Consider the following 8,212-nt stretch of genomic DNA (forward strand, 5'->3'; position numbering starts at 1 on the left):
GGGCTCCTCAAAGACCTCTTTCCGCAGCTTGTCTCTTCCAATTTGGCTCTCCGGATGGTCCAGCCTCCTTCAGCTGGGACTCGGGAGGGTCTTGGCCACCTGGTTTGGCCCCTTGCAAGGCACAGGGAGCCCCCGGTGCGCCCATCCTGCCCGGATCCTCAGACCCCAGCTCCTGCAGAGTGTGGGGCCGTGGGGTGTCTGTGCTGGCCCTCGCCTTTTTGGCACGAAGACCCTTCCCCTTCCCTCCTCGGTGAGCAGAGCATCCCCTTGTGAGCCGGGGCAGGGCCCCTCAGCAGGGACAGGATTAGGCCCCTCTGCCTTTGGCCTCTGGAGCGGAGCACTGCTGGATGCCTGCTAATTTTACAGCCTGCTGAAGTGTTGTAATTAGGGTATTGAATCATTTGGCAGCAGGAAAAAAAAAAAAAAAGAAAAAGAGGATGCAAAGCAGAGGGGAGGGCGCTGGTGCTGCAGATGGACACGGAGGTCCAGGGGCATTGGGAGCCCCGGGGACCGGATTCATGGGGCAGGGAGGGGGCTTCGCTGGGCACCCCAGCACCACGGCACTGGGAAGGGAGCAGGGAGGATGGGGACCTTCCCTGTGCTTCTGGGGGCAGGGAGGGATGGTCGTCTGGTCGTCTTTTCTTTTTTTTTTTTTTTCCCCCTAATAAAAATCAGGTACTTGCCAGGAAAAAAATAAAGCATATTTTCCGTCGTGTCTTGGCCATGGAAGCGGGGCTGTGACAGCCATGGAAAAAGGGAGGGATTAGGAAATATCCCAGGAAGTAAATAAAGAGGAGCAGGGCTGGAGGTGGGAGGGAAGACCCCGGAGCTGAACACAAGCCCCCCGCCACCGCCAGCCGAACCCAGCGCTGCCCCTGAAGCCTCTGCGAGGCGTCGGGAAGAGGCTGCTCCGTGCAGCGCGGTGCCCCGCTGTGTGCTGGAATGAGAAGCACGCTCCTAACCACGGCGAGAGACTCTGGGAGCAATAAAAACCGGCTTCTCGGCCCCGTCCCCCCCCTCCCGTCCCCTTTTATCCATGTGCTGCGTTTCCTACAATCTGGTTCCCTCTCTCCATCGAGCCCAGGTTTCACGTTCCCGGGCTGCGGTTTGAGAGGAGCAGTGGAAACTCCCTTGTGTGGAAAGGTGCCAAAGCTGGGGGGGTGCAGGAGGGGAAGGGGGAGAAGACGAGGGGCCGCTCTCGCTGGGGGCGTGGAGGCTCACGGGGCCAGGACCTGAAAACCCTGCGCTCTGCTCTGCGCCGTGCGGGCTCCTCGTGGCCTTGGACCTGCCCAGGGCTGATGAGGATGAACCAGGGGCAGGACCCTTCGGGTGAACCCTGCCCTATGTGCCCCATAGGTGGCACCTCAGAGGGTCCCATCACCCCGAGGCTCCACGGGTGACCCACACGAGGGTGGGACTGGGGTCTGCTGGCTCCCAGTCTCAGTGCCTCCATCCCCTGCCTGTCCGCAGCCCTCGGGGTGCTTCCCTGCCTGGCCGGGGACTGTCCCGTGGGGTTTGGGGTTACTCCTGCAAGAGCCCCACAGCACCGCCCCTTCTTCTCACGAGGGCTGCACTGCAAAATAAGGAGAAGCACTGGGATCTCCAGCTCTTCCCTTTGCTGGGGAGCTTTGAAGCAATTTGGACAAAACCTTGAACGCCAGAATCTTTTGTCTGCCTCTCACTCTTGGCCATTTAATCCAGTGCCTGCATTTAATCCAGATTTAATCTTGGACGTTTAATCCAGCACCTGCATTTAATCCAGACCTAATCTTGGACGTTTAATCCAGATGTTCCACATCCCCTCCTTGCCCCGCACCATCCTGGGGCTCCTTCACGCTCCTCAGCCTGCCTCTTGGCTCTGGGAAGCCACTTTGACCCAGGGACTGCTTTCCAATTAGCAAAGCATTATTTCCAGCCCTTTGCAGCGCCAAAACAAGCAGGGCTCTTCTGATCACTGCTCCCTTCGTGGCAGCTGCCGGGGCTTTGCTCCCTGACAGCCTCACAGGGGATGAGGATCCAGCTGCTGGGCTTGTGGCTGGCCATGGCATCGCTGCTCCTCTGCCTGCTGGCGAGGTGTGCAGGGGTAGAGGAAGGGGCTCCCACTTTTTTTTTTTTTTTAATTCCTATTCTTTGAGTGCATCTTTGCAGCAAGGCAAGGGCATTGAGCAGGCACGGGGGGACGGCAGTGCCAGGAGGGACACGGCTGGGGGACACTCACTGCCCTGCCCGGCTGGGGAGGAGAGGAGGCGAGGATGCAAGAGGATGCTCCATGCAGAGAGGTTCCCCTGCCCAGCCCTGCCTGCAATGGGGCTCTCAAAGGACACTTTTCAGCTCACACTTGCCACAGTTTGCCAAAACCCCTTGGTTTTGGTCCCAGGAAGCTGTTCAGAGCAGTCTGGTGTGCCACGGGAGGCACAGTGTGCTTCTGGAAACCACGGGGGTACAGGTGTCCCGCGGCACTGTGACCCTGGGCACATCGGGGACATCTCCTGGGTGGCCCTGCTGGTGGTGGGATCAGCCGGGAGATGCAGGGCAGGACCAGGAGGGTGCTATGGGGCTGGCCGTGTCTCTTTAGGAACGAATTCCCCAAGGGGTTCTTGGTGGGATCCCATTGCCATTACCCACCCGCTGCCTGGCGAGGAGCGGGCAGTGCCGGCTCACCACGACCCGTGTTCTCCCCAGATAAATTATCCAGCGAGAAAGAAAAATGAGTTTCTGGATTAGGTTCTGGCATGAATAAACACTCCTGCTCGATTTTGCCAGTCCTTCAGGAACTGCAAGTATTTTCCCAGTGTCAAACGTTCATGCAGGGAATGTACACAATGACAGCGATTATGTCAGAGATTACAATGAGCAGAGCTCTGGGCTTTTGTTCCTAACAATATCTGCAAATCAGAGTTTGAACTTCTTGCTCAACGAGCTGGATTCCTCGTGCTGCAGCACGCTGAGGCCAGACGCTGGGTCTGTGGGCAGGGAGCTACGTCCTGTCTGAGCACAGCCGGCGTCCTGCCAGCACCTCCCCGCTGCTGCGACACGTGGGACGTCCCCGAGCTGTGCCAGGCTGGCAGAGAGGTGTGGGGTGCCTGGGCTCCTGGGGACACCTTCTGTGGGTCGGGCAGCCCTGGCCCCATCTCTTCCTGCAGCTCTCCAGGAGAAATAGCACAGCCCGAGCATCCCGGCAGAGGATGCAGTATTGCGCCCAGGAGGGATCACCCCTGCTCGCGTGAATGTTGCAGGCAGGGGAAGCCTGGTGCTTGCAGAAACATCTCCCTTTTCCTCGCTCCAGGCCTAGATGCTGCTCTCCAGGGCTTCTAGTGACCAGGCAAGAGCACAGGAGCACAGAAAAGCACCAGGTCCAGCAACTCCACTGAGCCAGCGAGAAGAAGATGACATCCACAGGCTGAGGGCGGGTGGGAAATAGCAAGGCGAATGCCAGCTGAGGCTAATCTGATCCTCTGTTTTTTCTCCAAACCACTGTGTTTGTTCACAGGCTTTGTACGATAAAATTGGTGGAAAATCAGTGGCAATGCTGGGTGAGCCAAAGCAAAGAGAGGGGTAGGAGGGGTGTGAGAGAAAACAGCACCAGCAAATGCAGGGGAACCACGCGAGGATGAGCACAGGAACTGCACTCAGTTCATGAGCGCTGCTCCCCAGCAGCCTGCATTTCGGCTCCTTTTGTGCAGGACTTTCCCATAAATGTCCATCCCTTTAATCTGTAAATTGAAAAGAAAAAAAAAAAAAAAAAAAGAAAAAAGAGAGAGATGGAAAATAAAGACCTTTTGTTTTCCAGGCTTGAAGCAGCTGGACAACATCTCCCAAGATGATGGCTGCAAAGGTGAAGCCAAGAGCAGGCACCAGCTTCACATCAGCCCCGAGCAGGGTTTTGGGAACCATTTCTCTCGCCCTTCTTCTCCCTTCCTGCAGCTTGTTGGGAGCTGCCCCTTTGGGATGCTTGTAGGGTGCAGGAGAGCCCCCAGAGCAAATGGGAAATGGGGAGGGTGTTGGGACTGCTTTGATCTCAGCCAGAGGCTGCACAGTGGGAGAGAGTCTCCAAGCAAAAGAAAGAAAAGCAGAGAGCGAGGAGCATTCTTACGTATTTCTGACATTTTTCAGTGTAGGTGGAACTGGTAACCTCACCTGTAAGGCAAGCAGCCTGCTGCTTCCAGCGACAGGGCTCTCATGCCATCTGCTTTCAGCTTTGCCAGACTAACCACTTGGGCTTTCCTAGGTGAGCTGCACGTCAGCCAGATGAGCACTGCCATGTGCAAGGAGCAGGCTGAGGAAAACGAGGAGCATTTTCTGCAAGAGACCTCGAACAACCTTCTGCTGGGGTGGGGGGATGGCTTCACACCAAGTGTGTGTCCTGGTGACGACATGAAAATCTGCCCAGATATGGCCAGGTTATAACCTCTGGAAAGCTGCAGTGTGGTTGGCATAAATGGGAGCAAAAAGGAGAGACTGGATTTAAGTTCGTGTCTTTTATAGCCTGGGGCAAAAGGAAACAGGTACAGCCTTTCTCCAGGGCACTGACAGCGTTAATGCCGCGTGGCCTCCAGCCCCCTACGGAGAGCAGAGCTGTTCCTGGGATGTGGCAGGGCAGTCGCCAAAATCCCCCAGCAGTCCCGTGCCCAGCCTGAGCTGGGGTCAGCTCTCCTTCTGCTCACCCTCCCCTCCAGGGACCCGCATGCCAGGAGCGAGCCCAAGCCAGACAGCGGCTGGATGGAGCGTGGCCACCTCCTCCCTGCCAGGAGCTTTTTTGGGGCCAGTTGCTGGCTGGGGTGCTGAGAGGCAGCAGCAGGCATAGGGTCCTCAGGGCTGGCATCCCAAGGCAGCAACAAAATCCCCCATCTCGTACGGGTTTCTCAACACCAGCCCTCCTGGCTGCGGCCGGGGTCTGTCCCACTCCAGCTCCACCCATCACTTAAGAACCTTGCAGATAGATCAAGAGCGAGGAAGGGAGTTTCCATCATTCCTCTGCCGGGCCAATTCTGACCTGCAAAAGAGTCAGGGCGGCCAAATCCCTCCTTGCTGATGCTGCACGGGGTCTGCTAGCGCCGGGCGAAGCCTCCGCAGCCCTCTGGGGAGGGACCTGCAGGCAGCCGGGGGGAGCCAGGATCGCAGCCACGATGCCAGGAAGAAATCTCATGGCTCAAAAGCTCTGGAAGGAAGAGGAGGTGAATGCTCCAGCCGGATCTTCCTCCCGGCCAGGAGCACCAAAGTCTCGGCACAGCGGGTGCAGGGAAAGTCAGCGAGCAGAGGGGCAGGGTGCTGAGGGCGTGGGCTGCCGAGGGGTAGCGAGAGGTGTGAGAAGAGGACTTCTGGGGATGATGCAAGAGTTATAGGAGATGATGAAGACCAGTTGGGATTCTCAAACGGGATGGGGAGGAGAGGAGTGGGGAGCTGTGCTGGGGAGACGTGGGGCCACCAAGTACCTCCAGCCTAAGGACCTGGGTGGGAGGGGAAGGGGAAGACTGCTCAGGGAGGGCGAGGGCAGCAGCATGGAGGCGGTCAGAGCCTGTCCCCCAGCTCAGAGAGGGGAACAGAGCCCACGGCTCGCTTCATCGTGCTGCACCTTGATGGCACAAACAACGAGTTTCATCCAGCCCTGGCCCTTTGGCAGCATCCAGCACATGGGGGGCTCCTCCCTGCGTGCACAGATGGTCTGTAGGCAGCTAACAGCCTCCTGCCCTGACTAACTGAGATTTGGGTGCACACTGTTCAATTCTCTTGATCCCAGGGGCTGTGTGAAGCCTACAGAGACCTCAGAGCTTGGGGACTGGTGAACCCTTCAGCTTTGCCCCCAGCCCTGCACCTGCCTTCAGCCCAAATCCTTCCCCTCGGTGCCCCCGAGTGCCAGCGGGGAGGCACGGTGTGTGCACGGAGAGGAAACAGCCCTGCCCCGAGCAGGCAGAGGGGGATGCTTTATGAGAAGCAGTTACAGCCGTTCTTGGAGGACTTTGGCTCCGAGCCCTTCTGCCACATTCTTTGGAGAGATCATATCAAAAACTATTTTTACTAAAAATGTAGTGGTAACAGGCTCCAGATGTCTGTTGTTATGTAATAAGGTTTGTTTTAATGGAGCCCACTTCCAGATGTGCTGCTTGGACTCGAGGCATCTGCCTGGTCCTCTGCGGAGCAGGGGGAGCAGCCAGACCCCGAGCCGGGCGAGATGTCCCCATCCTGGGGGCGGCACCTTCCCAGAGCATTGCTTTCCCTTCTTTTTTTTTCCAGCACAGCTTTCACCATCTCTGGCAGCCGTCTTGGGTCCAGCATTTTGTTTTTGGAGGAGGTCAGCAAGAAGGGTCACCGAGCACCGGCTTGTTCAGCAGTGCATGAGAAAGAGGTGGGCAATGCTGGGGTGAGGAGCAATTCTTGGGAACACCGCCATGGGACTCACTGGGACTGCCTGCAAGCATCACATCGCCATCAAACAGATGGGGAGAATTACGTGGTTGGGGACCCACAATAACTGGGGACTGAGGAGTTGGTGAGCTGACCATGTCTGGCCTTCCCAGGACATGCTGGGGGCTCTCTCAGCTGTGAGAAAAACCTGGACACCGTGGCTGCTAGGAGGAAGGAACCAGTCTGGGGTTTCCTTGGACCTGGAAGTGGAGAGGGAAAATAGGAGGAGCTGAGGAAAGAGTGTGCCACCTTCCCACTGAGCCTGCAGGAACAGCCTGGAAAACGCGAAGGGGCCAGGTCCAAGGGACGTGGTGGGATTTTGTGGGATGTGCGCCCATCCTGCAGGCAAAAGAGGTTCTTGCAGAGCTTGCTTGCAAAACACCAGTAGGCAGGGCAGTGATTTCCCACCCTCTTCTGTGTCTCTCCATCCACGGCAGGTGTAAATGGATCAGCCAGAGCCCTCGTGTAGCCATTTGGAGGTGTTCGGCTCACCCTCAAACCCAGATGTGGCTTCGTTGCTCTCCACTGCACCTCCTCCTCCCTATCCAGAGGCAACTTTCTGGCCCAGTTCCTACGTTGCCATCAATATCCACCAGCTCAGCCTTGGTTTGTCTCGCCTGCTAGAGGCCCACTTCCCTGAAGAGGCCACCGGAGGTGGGAGGGAAGGCTTTTGGAGGCACTTTTGGACACGGTAGCTTCTGCTCGGTGCAGGTCTGGGGGCTGCAGGTTTGGTGGCCCCCTTTCTCCTGCTGGCCCCTGTTAATGGTGCTGGTGAGATTCAGCCTGCACTTAGCAGGAATTGGCTGCTCAGCCCTTGGGCAGGAAGGGCTCCACGTAGGGGATGTGGGAGATGTCTGTGTCCACGCGGCCAGGGGGATGAGTGGAGCATGCTGAGCCGAGGGGGATTTGAATTCAAAGCATGCAGCTCTGAGCCACTGCTATTAGCATCTGCTAATAAAATGCTAAGACTTATTAAGCGCCCAGATCCAGGAGGGAGATTTAAACAGGATGCACTTGGACTGGAAGCAAGAGGCTTAAGTGCTCTCCCAAGAGCACAGACATGCGAGCGGCCGGGCTCAGGCAGATTTGCAGCCTGTGGAGGGGATGGGGCCGAGCTCCCTGCCCAGGTCCTGCACAGACACCGCTGACCTCCCAGGCTGGGATCTTCAAACAGGCAGAACTGCAGCGAGAAAAACTCCCTGGGGGCTGCTCTGTCTTGACTTGAACCTCCCTACCATCAAAAAATAGAAAGGCTACGGCGCGAGGCGGGCTGCGGGTCCCTGTTCTGCGTGTGCAGACTGCCTCGGCCATGGAGCCGATTGGAAATCCATCAGCTCACACACTAGTGGGAAGGTTTCCATGTTTGTATTTTTTAAAGAAAATGAGTCCTCTGCTCCGAGGAGGGGAGAAAGAAGGTGGAGGGGGAGAGGAGAGGGAAGCAAAGGCGAAGGCACGGCCAGGCCGGGGGGCAGCTGGTGCAAGGTGCAGGATCCAGCTCTGTGAAAGGAATGAACGAGCACTTCAGCTTGGGCCTCACCCACAGCAAGTCTGTGTGAAATGTGGAGATGGGGTGGAAAATCCCTGTGGAGAGGAAATGCACGGCTTTAGCAGAGACAGGCTTCAAACGGACCAGCTAGCTGTCCCGGGAGGATGTCTTGGCATACAGAAAGTCCACTCTCATCTCCTTCCCTGATCCTTTAAGCATGAACCCTTCCTCATGGGGGACAGTGGGTGGCAGGGGACAGTGCCCAGCCTGGGACACGGCTCATGGGGTAGGGTGAGAAGGAGGAGACCCAGCCAGGCTCCTCGG

This window comes from Aythya ferina (assembly GCF_964211825.1).
Source record: "Aythya ferina genome assembly, chromosome: 16".
NCBI classification, from domain to species: Eukaryota; Metazoa; Chordata; class Aves; order Anseriformes; family Anatidae; genus Aythya; species Aythya ferina.